We start from the raw sequence: 12,087 nt of genomic DNA on the forward strand, positions 1-12,087 counted from the left end.
TGGGCTAATTTTGGCACAGTTTGCCATCCTAAATTGTGAAAATAACTAATAGAAGAAGGCTGACTGAGGTAATGAGCTGGCCAGTATGTTATTTACAAGTAGGCTAGTTTTTAATTTAAAACAAGTTTTAACAGATTCCTAATTTTTTTATTCATTTTTTTTTTCCATGGATAATTTTATTTTATATTTATTTTTTATTTTATCATATATCTAACAAAAATGTTTATTTCAAAGTGTAATCTTATTACATTATTTATAAAACTGTAATAACCTAATGCACATTTGTAAATAAACACATTTTTTAAACATAAACTTAATATGATAACCATCTCACAAGCTAATCCAGCAAAAATTTGCGCTTAAAATGCCATTAAATTGCAGTATTTGAACCTCATAATTTAAAAGAAAATGAAGCGAATAACTGCAAAAAAGTCTAAAAAAGAACCACCCCTTTTAATGGGCTGGCTATGGGCCTGTTCTGGCTACATAATTCGCAATCTCCAAAAATTAATATAGGGCTACATTTACAGAATGAGTCTATGTTGCAGGTTTGGCACTTAATCAGCTAACTAAGTTTAGAAAAAGTGATCCTTTTTATACTAGATACATAATAGAGTTATAGAAAAACAGGCTTAAAATTGTAGAGAGTCTCATCCTCAAGCAAAGATAGCATGTCATTTTTTATTACTCAAAAACTGAATGTACATTTCAACTTCTAAATGTAGATAAATATTCCATGTAATCTCAGTTCATATGATATCATACCCTATAGTATGACTTTAAATGTTGTAATTAGATTTTAAATCTTGTAATTGTGAAATCTTGAAATCTGAATTGTGAAATGAGCTTAAAACATGATTCTTATGTAATCTCCTTACATAAAGAATTATTGTAATTAGTCAAATACTGCTTAAAGTTATAGGAGAATGTTTGAATTGAATAATGCCAGGCATGTGTAATCACCATCCATTGTTGTGAGAAAGAACTCCTTTTGGCTGTTCAGTTCAGTGAAAGAACAAAAGTGATACAAGTGAGCAAAGAATTCAAGTTGGCACAGACTGAAGGATGTTGCAATTTGATGCCATCCTGCATGAGCATTTCAAGACTCAAATATATCCATAATGGCATTTGCCATCTGGAATGAAAAAAGTAGTCAACAATATTCACATTCAACATAGCAAGCATTTGCTGCCTTGTTTATGGTTTATCTTAGTTTTACATTCCCTCTAACATACACTTACTATCCTTTTCTCCACTCTCAAAGGCAGAAGTCTCAAAACTCTTCTTTTAAAGTCATCCGACTACTTCTCTGCTTGATCTTATTCCAACTCATCTCCTTCAAGCTGTTTGCACATGCACTTACTCATATCAAAAACACATCCCTATTCCGTTTCCTTTCCCACATCACATGCTGCTTGAATTCATCGTGTCTGGCAGACATGATTTCTTGATTTATGAAAGGTCGTCATTTTTTTAACTTGCCTTGCTGAGGCAAACCTGCTAATGGTTCTGGCCAACTCAATGTTTCATCACAACTTTATCTAGCCAGGCAACATTATCAACTATTATTCCCTCCAGGGCAGCCAGGAACTTGTGTGAATTTGGACAACATTATGAAGCAGGCGACGCAGTGGTGCTGTCGCCTCACAGCAAGAAGGTCGCTGGTTTGAGCCTCGGCTGGGTCAGTTGGCATTTCTGTGTGGAGTTTGCATGTTCTCCCTGCGTTCGCGTGGGTTTCCTCCGGGTGCTCCAGTTTCCCCCAAAGTCCAAAGACATGCGGTACAGGTGAATTGGGTAGGCTAAATTGTGCATAGTGTATGAGTGGAATGAGTGTGTATGGATGTTTCCCAGAGATGGGTTGCAGCTGGAAGGGCATCCGCTGCGTTAAACACATGCTGGATAAGTTGGCGGTTCATTCCGCTTTGGCCACCCCAGATTATTAAAGGGACTAAGCCTAAAAGAAACTGAATGAATCAATGAACATTATGAAGAACAGACCCTTCCCAGTGTTTAATTTGTCAATTGCGAGGTCCCGGAACAGATTGGGGTAACGGATCCGGCATTTTACCTGAGGAAGGAGAAGTGTCGTGAAAAGGGGTGGAGGGGTGACGTGGACGAAGGATGAAAATAAAGAGCAGGGAGTTGTTGCGGACAAAAGTGAAGAAGGTTGCTGAGTCACAGAAGAAAGTGAACAGTTGACTGGGAGAAGGTCGGTTGAAGAGGGGAATCGGTAAAATGAGGTGTGTTCCGGCGTGTTCCAACACAAATGAAGCCCTGACCCTTCCTATCGGAACATGCTCCTTATTCAAGGTTTTGCTCTGTCCAGACTGTACAGGCAGGCCTTCCAGACAGTATTGTTGAGCCCCTGCATTTGGTCTAGAATGCTGCAACTTAAGTCCTCTTTAACAAGCTGAAAAAAGTTCACATCAAACCTGTGTTCATCAACACTGCCTGCCAATTGCCCCTCGAAACAGTTAAGGTACAGATATTTTCCTTATTCCCTATTTCAGACTTATATACCCTACAGAAGCTTGATTGATTTTTTTTGTCATTCAAAAGAGGGACAAAATGGCTTTCAAGGACTTTTATGCCTAATCCTTATTCTATTTTTGTTACTCTTCCCCTTGGCCCTTATACCCGAGCGTTAAGAGGAAGGGCTTCAAAATTTACCCCTAAGAATTGGGACAGCACTACAGCACCTGCACACGTATGTCATCGCGATCTTTTGCTTTATATGAGATCAGACGATCGCAACTGCTGTAGTAATTCCAGTTCTGTTATTTTTTGGCATTTATCTTCAAGAAATCTTTGAAGGCATATATCATGTTATCATAACGATATATTATGTGGCAATACGATCGTAACTGTACTGTGTATTTACACAGTGGCCATATTCATCTATATAAACACACAAAAACAACATTAACATTTTAGCAGAAACTGTAAAAAGCTCATTCCCAGCCACTTGACATTACTGACAGGGTATTTGAGTGTCATCAAGTGTCACAATGATGTGGGACTACTGTACGGTAGTTATTATTAGAGATTATAGGTTGTTAAATTTAGCTGTTTCTTTAGCGTTTTTTTTTTTTTTTTTTTTTTAAAGCATGACGGTAAACATGAATATATACATATAATAAAACATGTGTTTGTTTGTCCAAAAAAATCATAATAGTGACAAAAAATACTAATTTGTGTATCTCCTTACTTCCGGGTTCAGCAATGCTGCTGCTGTGGCTGGTGCATTCTGGGAAAATTTCTTACCCCTTGGTTTCGAGTGTGGTCCTGAAAAGCTTCTTTTGAAGGGGTGTATACTGCTTGCCCTTAGCCCTGCACCTTCAAGCTAAAGGGAAATAGGTAACCCCTACCCCTTGGCATGCACGTGCAAAACGAGGGGAAAGGGGAAGGGCTAAGTGGTAGAATTGGGATTGGGCCTAACTCTTATTGTTCCATACCGGTTTAATTTCTCAAATTAACCCAATTTTTACACTTTTAATAGAAAAAGGACAGTGTATATTAGAGAGAGGATTTCGAGTCAAGAATCAAACTCGGGTCGCCATGAGCACCTCAGTGCTATATGTCACCGCACTAATGTGGAGTGATATATGCCACCCTCCCCAACAGGGGGCGCTCAACCTGTGGTTTGTATGAGTCCTAATGACCCAGTAAAGTGAAAGGGACACAATACTGTCAGTGATCGCCATCTTTCAGATAAATTGTTTTACCAAGGTCATTAAAAGACCCATGACACTTCTTGTAAAGAGTAAGGGTGTAACTCTGCTATCCTGGCTGAACTCCTTCCATCGGCCCTTAATCATCATGTACTCCCAATCATCACCCTTCCACCGAATTGGTTCTATCACTGTCACTCCATGCCCCCTATAGCTGGTGTGTGGTGAGTGCACTGGCACCATTGTCCTGTGGCTGCCAGTGCATCATCCAAGAGGATGCTGCACACTGGTGGTGGTGTAGAGAGGACCCCGCCTCATGATTGTAAAGTGCTTAAATGCGCTATATAATACTCATTACATTCGACATAACATCTCCATTCCCTCCTTGTGGGAATGAGGGTTACAAAGATAACTGAGAAACTTTTACCAATGTTATTGGTAAAACAGTTGCCAATAATGAAAAAGAGAATAATAAATCACCAGTGAACTAAAAACTACTGCAACCAATTTCTGCAGAATGTTAGATTTGACTATTTATTTTGGCTTGTTTGGTTATGCTTTCAGCTTCCAATAAGCGTGTAGTACTTTCAGCTTCATTTAACACCTCTTACCATGTTTAAAACAATTATGCTTTTAAGCTAAAATCAGAGCAGAAAATATAGAAGGGAAGATCTGGATATCAGTGAAAAGCAGAATTCCCTGAAGTACTTTAATATTTAACTGTACGTGCCTGCTTCCTTGCAGGAGGTTAAAACATCACAGTAAGTGCTGTGACATGACAAAGACCTCAAGATGTTGATCAGAGGATGTGGTTGTTAGGGTGAAATATGGAAGTGACTTCACCATTAGGAACAAACACAATCATATATGACATAAAGCGTGTCCCAGAAAGCTGTGTATCCTCTTTTAGACATACTCTGTGGAGCTGCGTCTCGGCAGAGCAGCTGTTTGTCTTTTGGCCCCTTCTTTAAATCTCTTTTATGACCATTTTACTGCATCAGGAGACGTGGGAGAGCTGTGTGAATCATACCCACCACAGCACAATGACAGTCACCCACATACATACTCCCTGCTGGAGCATTTGTGAGGGAGAGCGAATGAGACATAGATCGAGAGAGAGCGCGGGACGGGTGAAAACCTCATTCATCTTCGGCCATGAGAGCTGACAGCTGTGAGCAGCAGTATGAGAACACCTGCAGATGGACGGATTGGAGGGAGGGGGTTTAAGGATGGGGGGGATTGGTGAATTATATCTAAATGATGAAGGCTACTGAAGAGATATTCGGTTTTCTTTGTCACCAAATGATTGATTCGTTGACTCATTGGCGACATTGTCTGTTGAAATATTCAAGGCAATGGCCTTCAGAAGGGCATGAAAAATAGGTTATCAGTACTAGTCTGTGGAAAAACGGCAGTTGAAACCAGGTGGACCAACCAGGTCTAAGCTACTTTAAGGTTATTTAACTGTTCTTTAACTTTGGTTCATGGCAGCTTAAAGATTAATCTCATCTGGAGAGATTCATGCATTGAGGGTTGCATGCATTGCTCAGGTGTTTAATTTTTTATTGAATTTTTTTCAACAAAGTGTAAAAATCTTAATAGTTCTGTGGGTTTCTTCGATCAAATCTGATCTTTATTTTGTATTTTCTATTGGGTTCAAGTCAGGTGATTGGCTTGGCCATTCTAGAGCTTGATATTAATTTTCTACAGCTGATATTATTTACGATGACGAAGGGCAGAGAGTTGTTAAAACTATAGAATAATAAGATTTCAGCTGCAGTAGGCTTTCACTCCCTTTCTACACCTCCCTTTCTTCATGTGTTCAATATTTTTTTTCCTGTCATGTCATTTTATAACAGAATTTGTTAAAAAAAAAAAAAAAAAAAAAAAAAAAAAATATATATATATATATATATATATATATATATATATATATATATATATATATATATATATATATATATACACACACACAATTTTATTTTATTCTTTTTTTTGCGTATTCAGATTTGTTGGTAACAACAAAGAGGTTGTAACCAACATCTGGTAATAATTTCAGGTCAACCAAATCTTTAGAAATAAGTTTTCTGAGAAAAAATGGTGATGTGTTAAATACTTCTTTCCCCCACTGTATATTTTTTTCATGAAAGAAAAACAATTTATGTTTTATTTAAACAATAATAGATAATTGGCTTCAATGTTTGAAATTCAGTGTTATTCAAAATATCTCCATTTGTTTACTACAGAACGTAAAATTTGGAACATCATGAGAGTGAGGAAATAGTGATATTATGTGGACGGGTATCCTTTTAATTAGTCAATCTGGTGTTACATAGTTAGTTGGTTGGTTAAAATGGCTGGTTAGCTGCATTACCAGAGTGATAATATACCGTTGAAGTCAGAATTATTAGCCCCCCTTTAATTTATTTTTTCTTTTTTAAATATTTCCCAAATTATGTTGAACAGAGCAAGGAAATTTTCACAGTATGTCTGATAATATTTTTTCTTCTGGAGAAAGTCTTATTTGTTTTACTTTGGCTAGAGAACAAACCACTGTTATACAGTAACTCGCCTAATTACCCTAACCTGCCTAGTTAACCTAATTAACCCAGTTAAGCCTTTAAATGTCACTTTAAGCTGTATAGAAGTGTCTTGAAAAATATCAAATATAAAAAGTCAAATATTATTTACTGTCATCATGACAAAGATAAAATAAATCAGTTATTAGAAATGAGTTATTAAAACTATTATTTTTAGAAATGTGTTGAAAAAATCTTCTCTCCAATAAACAGAAATTGGGGGAAAATAAACAGAGGGGCTAATAATTCAGGGGGGCTAGTAATTCTGACTCCAACTGTAAATCCAAAAATTCTCTAAAAACATGAGTAAAGACATGTTTGGCCAGGTTTTGAAGAGCTTAAAAAAGATAACAAAGAATTTTCCCATGCACCACATAGATTATTGTACTGTATATTGCTTGTGCTCTGGTAGTTATTGATTGTACTTCACGAAAAACAAACAGAATTGTAATGTTTTATTTAACAAACATCCATACCTTGATTTCTGTTCTTGAGACTCAAGGTTATTGTTGTTGAATGCTGTAAGCACAGAATTTCACACCAACTTGCAAAAAAAATAAATAGGACACACACACAAAATTTCATTGTGCATTCTTTCCTGTTGTACTCATGGCAACCATAAGTTATCACATTTACAGTCAGCTCTCATTCTGACTTTCATCTGCCATTTAAAGTCTAAATTAGTGAGGGAATTAAATAGAGATTTGATTGGAGATTTATAGGCATTTGATATCTTGTTTTATACATCTTGATAAAAATAGTACACTTGTGGGCACCGTTCTGGGAAGAGTCTGAGTCAGTGACAAATACAAACAGTCAAGGTCAGAATCTATTTTAAATCATAGCTTAAATGTTGTGTCCCTTTTAGTTTATATACCTGGAATATTAGCATGTGTCGTGGGAGTAATTTTCAATATTCTTGCACTTTTTGAAAAAACTTTGAATGGTAGTGGCTATTTATAAAGCATGACATTATCTATTATTATTGTGTATTATTTTATTTCTCTCTTTGTGGTCTAAATAAACGAATTTTGCGACCAGTCTTGGATGTGAATCTTTAGGGACTTTCAATTTCAATACTGGGAGACATGTTCCAATTCCAAAACCATATTTTTTCCTATTCCTTCTGCTGTGCATCTTTCCAACTTTACATTTTAACTATGCTTTTGTTTATAATTGGAATCTGAGATAGTAAGTTGATATGTTGACAGTAATATTATAATAACAAAGTAATATCCAGCATGAACAAACTCTGAATGCAATACTGAAGATAATAAAGAGCAATTGTAAATAACAAACAGTTCTTATTCCAAAAAGTAGACATTTTTTTAGCTGTTATAAAGCTTTTAACAAAGAAATATCTCCAAAGTAAAAATGTTTATGCAAAAATGATATTTGAATATTTTATGTTTATATTTTACATTAGAATTGCTTTTAGTTCAGATCCACTATTTTTAAACTTTCAAGACAATTCTAAGCAGTTTTTGCAACAACCACAACTTTCAAAAAAACTTATGATCCTTTTTGAAGTTAACCACTTGGCAAAATATCATATTTATTGGTGAACCTATTAAAATCATAACTCCAACTACAACCGAGACAAATAAATAGAACCAAACAATCTGACACCGCTTTCAGAACTGCATTTTCCTTAACCACAGTTTTAATGTGATATTTGTCAAGATACTGGAAGAGACAACAGATTAATGCAATGTGAGCAAGCTCATGTTTGAAATGTGCCGCACAGCATGTAAACAGCAGCAGCAACTAAATGTTCTATTAGGTTAGTTCGCAAAATTACATTTCTGTCACCTTCTCACTGGTTATTTTTCGTAGAACAAGATGAATAGCAACTGAGGCTGTCATGCAATAAAAACATGCATTAAAAGACCCCTGAAACCATACAGTGCAGCACATTGAAGTCTGGCAGATTTATTATACTGTAAATAAAATGCTGGGTTCCACATAATGCCTTCCTCTTGTCTCAATGCAAACGGATTATGTTAATTTAATGGTTTTTACAATTTTAAGTTGACTAAACAAACATATATGTGTCCCTAAAAAACTAAGAACTGTGTTGCTTCAGCTAATTTAGTATTAAAGTATTTTGAACAAATGGCCAATATATATATATTTTTGTGTAAGTATAACTTGTACTTTTTTTTGGTGAGTTAAAACACACTGTAAAAAATAAACGTTATTTTACAGGTAATTGTCTGTATTTTTCTACAGAATTTTCCAGTTTTTTTATTATACAGTGAAATAGCTGTTGTTTTACAGATATGTTCTGTAACAAAAAAAAATTTACATTAAATGTACAGTTATAGCTCGTATTTTGGTATTACGTTAATTGTCAGCCTTTTAAAGGAAAGGTTCTGTATTTTCAGAGAGTAACACTTAATTTTACATTAATATTTACAGTTTATTCCTGTAAAAATAGGAAAACAAAAATTCAGTCAAATTTTTTTTTAGTGAAGATAGTAATCAAATGAAGATTAGTGTGAGGTTAATATTGTTTGTAGGCTGGTTATAATGCATGTAAACTATAAAATGTTTATTTCACTACTCTAATAATGTTGCTATGCTACACTGTAAAACCCAAAAAGTTACTCAAACCATCTGAGGAAAGCGATTGCAACAAACCATTTAAGTTCAAAAACGAATCCTAATGAGTACTGTGAACTTAATCCAGTTGAGTAAATGAAGCAATTTGAACTCAGTAAAACTCAATAAATGAAGGCAACTCAAACCTTTTGAGGAAACCGATTGCAACAAACCATTTGAGTTAAAAAAAACTAAACAACAACTAATCTATATGAGCACTGTGAACTTACTCCATTTAGGATGAAGCAATGAGGTATTTAATTAGCTTATTACCTTCAACACTGACTTCAAAACTGTTTTCAAATAAGTAGAATTAACTTTCAGTTAATGTTGAGTTAACTACACACTCATTTCATTTGATAAAGTTGACTGTTTGGTTTTAAGGTGTAATTGTTACAATCACCAGTGATCTAGCAGCTAAGGATGGCTGAAAAACTACACACATGCTACTTTAACAAACTACAACTCCCAGCATGCACCTTGCACACCAGGGTTCCTAATTCTGACTGATTACACACACAGCCAGAAGATCGTTATGGACTGATTTCAAGGACTATGAACTCGCCACACAAAGGCACATCGTTGCTGAGTCTTAAACTGTTTAGTGAGCATTACGACGCATTTCCCCTTGACTTGCCGCATTTGACCCCTTTACTTTGTTACTTTGTTCGCCGCCTTTATGCTTTGGATTATTTGTACACACCTGTTTGTTCCTGTTTTAACCTTTAATTCCAAGACAATTCCCCTAATAAACTGCTATTTGTTCCTCAACTTTGTTGTGCAGGCGTCCTTACATGACATTAACCTTGTTATTGTTGTTAAACGATGACTAAATGTGTTATTTGCAAAAAAATAAAAAATAAATAAAAAATTAGATATATAACAGTTTTTTAAGCAAATTGTTTTGGAGTTTAACCTACAAATCCTAAAAAAAAAAAATTTGTTAAACTATACTATAGTTTATAGTTATATATACAGTGTTTTATGACAACAGAAATTATTTGTACTTAAGCGTTTTTTGAATCATTAAATCCTTTTTTTCTGTTTTAAATGTATGTAAAAAGTGGAAAAATGTATGACATATTTAAAGATTACATGCATAATTACATGAATTACATTAATCACATTAATTGATGTGTATTATTACAGTAATAACCTGCATAATTACAGTAATAATCATTATAGTCACTTTAATTAATTTGTATAATTGCATTAATAACCTGTATAATTACAGCAATAATGTTTAAAATCACATTAATTAATCTGTATAATTACAATAAAAATCTATATATTTACAGTAATAATTTATTAAATGACAGCAATAATCTGTATAATTGCAGTAATAATTAGTCGAATGTCAGTAATTACCTTTTTTTTTTGTTTGTTTTTTTCAGTTCAAATGCAAATTATCGACAGTGATAAACTGTAATTTAATGAATTTTGACCGTAAAGTATGAGTCCATTATTGTCAGAAAGTCCATCATTTCAGATCTATCCCAGCATTTTTGATGATTCTATGAGATTGTGTGCTTCTACATTTGTTTGTCGTTGTTAAACACACATGCTGTTGTGCTTGTGGCCAACTTTTTTTTGCAGTATTGTACCCTGGTCTCAGTGGGTCTTGCCACATTGGCCCATTTGTCAGAGCTGTCACCATTAGGCCACCTCAGCAAACAGGAGAAAACTGCAGTCCCTCCACGTTCACAAGCGACTCCACTCATAGAGGGTACCAGAAGGTTAATCACCAGCAACAATATTGAACATGATGCTGACATTCTAATCAGTTTTACTTTACTGTACCACAGATATGCAATTAACAAGGCAAGAGACAAGTAATAAGGTCACCTTTCATATGGAAATACTTTGCATTATCCGGGTTATAGGGGTAAGATGTCTACGATTGTTGTTTTAAAGTATTGAATGCAGAACGATTGAACTGAGAACGAAGCTAAGTTTAGCTGTCATCCAATAATGGATTTGGCAAAGGATGCTGTGATATATTCTGCACACTAATCTCTACACATCATCTTTAATAAATCATTCACACAGCTTCCTTATGCATTTAAGATACAAGGCCTGACAGATTGTCCATTGATTGTGGTAATATGCCAAATGGAAAGATCGTCAGGAAATCACTCCCAGACTAACCGCTTCGGATGGAGTCTTTGAGATGAGATATTAATCTTCAATAACAGGCGGACACTCCTTCACCAGACATGAAATTACATCTGTGGATGACCCGGAGAATGGTGGTCATTTATTTTGTTAAGCAAGACTGACCTTCAATTTGGCTTAACAAGAACAAGCTTAGCTTGATTTGTATCGGATACTAAAGTCTTCTTTCTGATTCTAGTGATATCTGCTAAACTGACAGTTCTATTACGGTACATAACTCAGAAACAGTAGGTTTCTAGTGCGCTGACTGTGGAACAGACTTATTTTGAGGTCGATGAGAGCCAGCAGGAACATCTTAACTTTTTAGGATAGGAGTGTCAGATATATTGGAAGCTCACTGAAGTGCTTATTATTGTAAGAGAGGCAAATTAATTTAGCCTTCAAGTGGTTTGTTACCCTGGAGATTGATGGAAAATATTTTGTGTTCTGCATGATAGAGAGGCATCAGGTGCTGTAAGAAAGCGAATCATTTGTCGATACTCTCAGACATGATGAAATTCTCCTCAACTCATTACGTCTTATTCAGTTTAGTTTGTTTATTGAGATTTACACTTGGTAGTAGGTGATTTGTGTGAAAAGAATGAGGTATAGTTCAAAGATGTAGAATTAGCATGGACGGAGGGTACTTGTCCCTGCAAATATCCACTGATTGAAATGTCGGGCGTCACGGTGACGCAGTGGGTAGCACAATCGCCTCACAGCAAGAAGGTTGCTGCTTTGAGCCCCGGCTGGGTCAGTTGGCGTTTCTGTGTGGAGTTTGCATGTTCTTCCCGTGTTCACGTGGGTTTCCTCCGGGTGCTCCGGTTTCTCACACAGTCCAAAGACATGCAGTACAGGTGAATTGAATAAGCTAAATTGTGCATGTAGATTTCTGAAGCACTGGTCAGAAAAATGACGGGAACACAGCACAAGGTTGTGGCTATTATGCTGAGAAATTTTTGCAAAAATAAACTTCAACCACTGACTTTTTACAACCTCATCTTTGGGTAAAGAAAATAACAGTAACTTTCCCTCACACTCCAGATTACAGTGTCTATGCGACTTGATTTACCTTGGGA

General features: G+C 35.5%; 1 protein-coding gene and 1 long non-coding RNA gene across 2 annotated transcripts in view; both read left to right on the forward strand.

Moving 5' to 3' along the window:
- LOC147832200 (uncharacterized) overlaps nt 1–12,087 on the forward strand; it is a 241,579-nt gene that overhangs the window by 107,688 nt on the left and 121,804 nt on the right. The window lies entirely within an intron of this gene.
- On the forward strand, nt 3,618–5,570 carry LOC147839140 (uncharacterized). Its single transcript, XR_015518359.1, has 2 exons — nt 3,618–3,821; nt 3,977–5,570. It is a non-coding gene; the product is annotated as an uncharacterized LOC147839140 (long non-coding RNA).

This window comes from Danio rerio, chromosome 20 (genome assembly GCF_052040795.2).
Source record: "Danio rerio strain M-AB ecotype USA chromosome 20, GRCz13ab, whole genome shotgun sequence".
NCBI classification, from domain to species: Eukaryota; Metazoa; Chordata; class Actinopteri; order Cypriniformes; family Danionidae; genus Danio; species Danio rerio.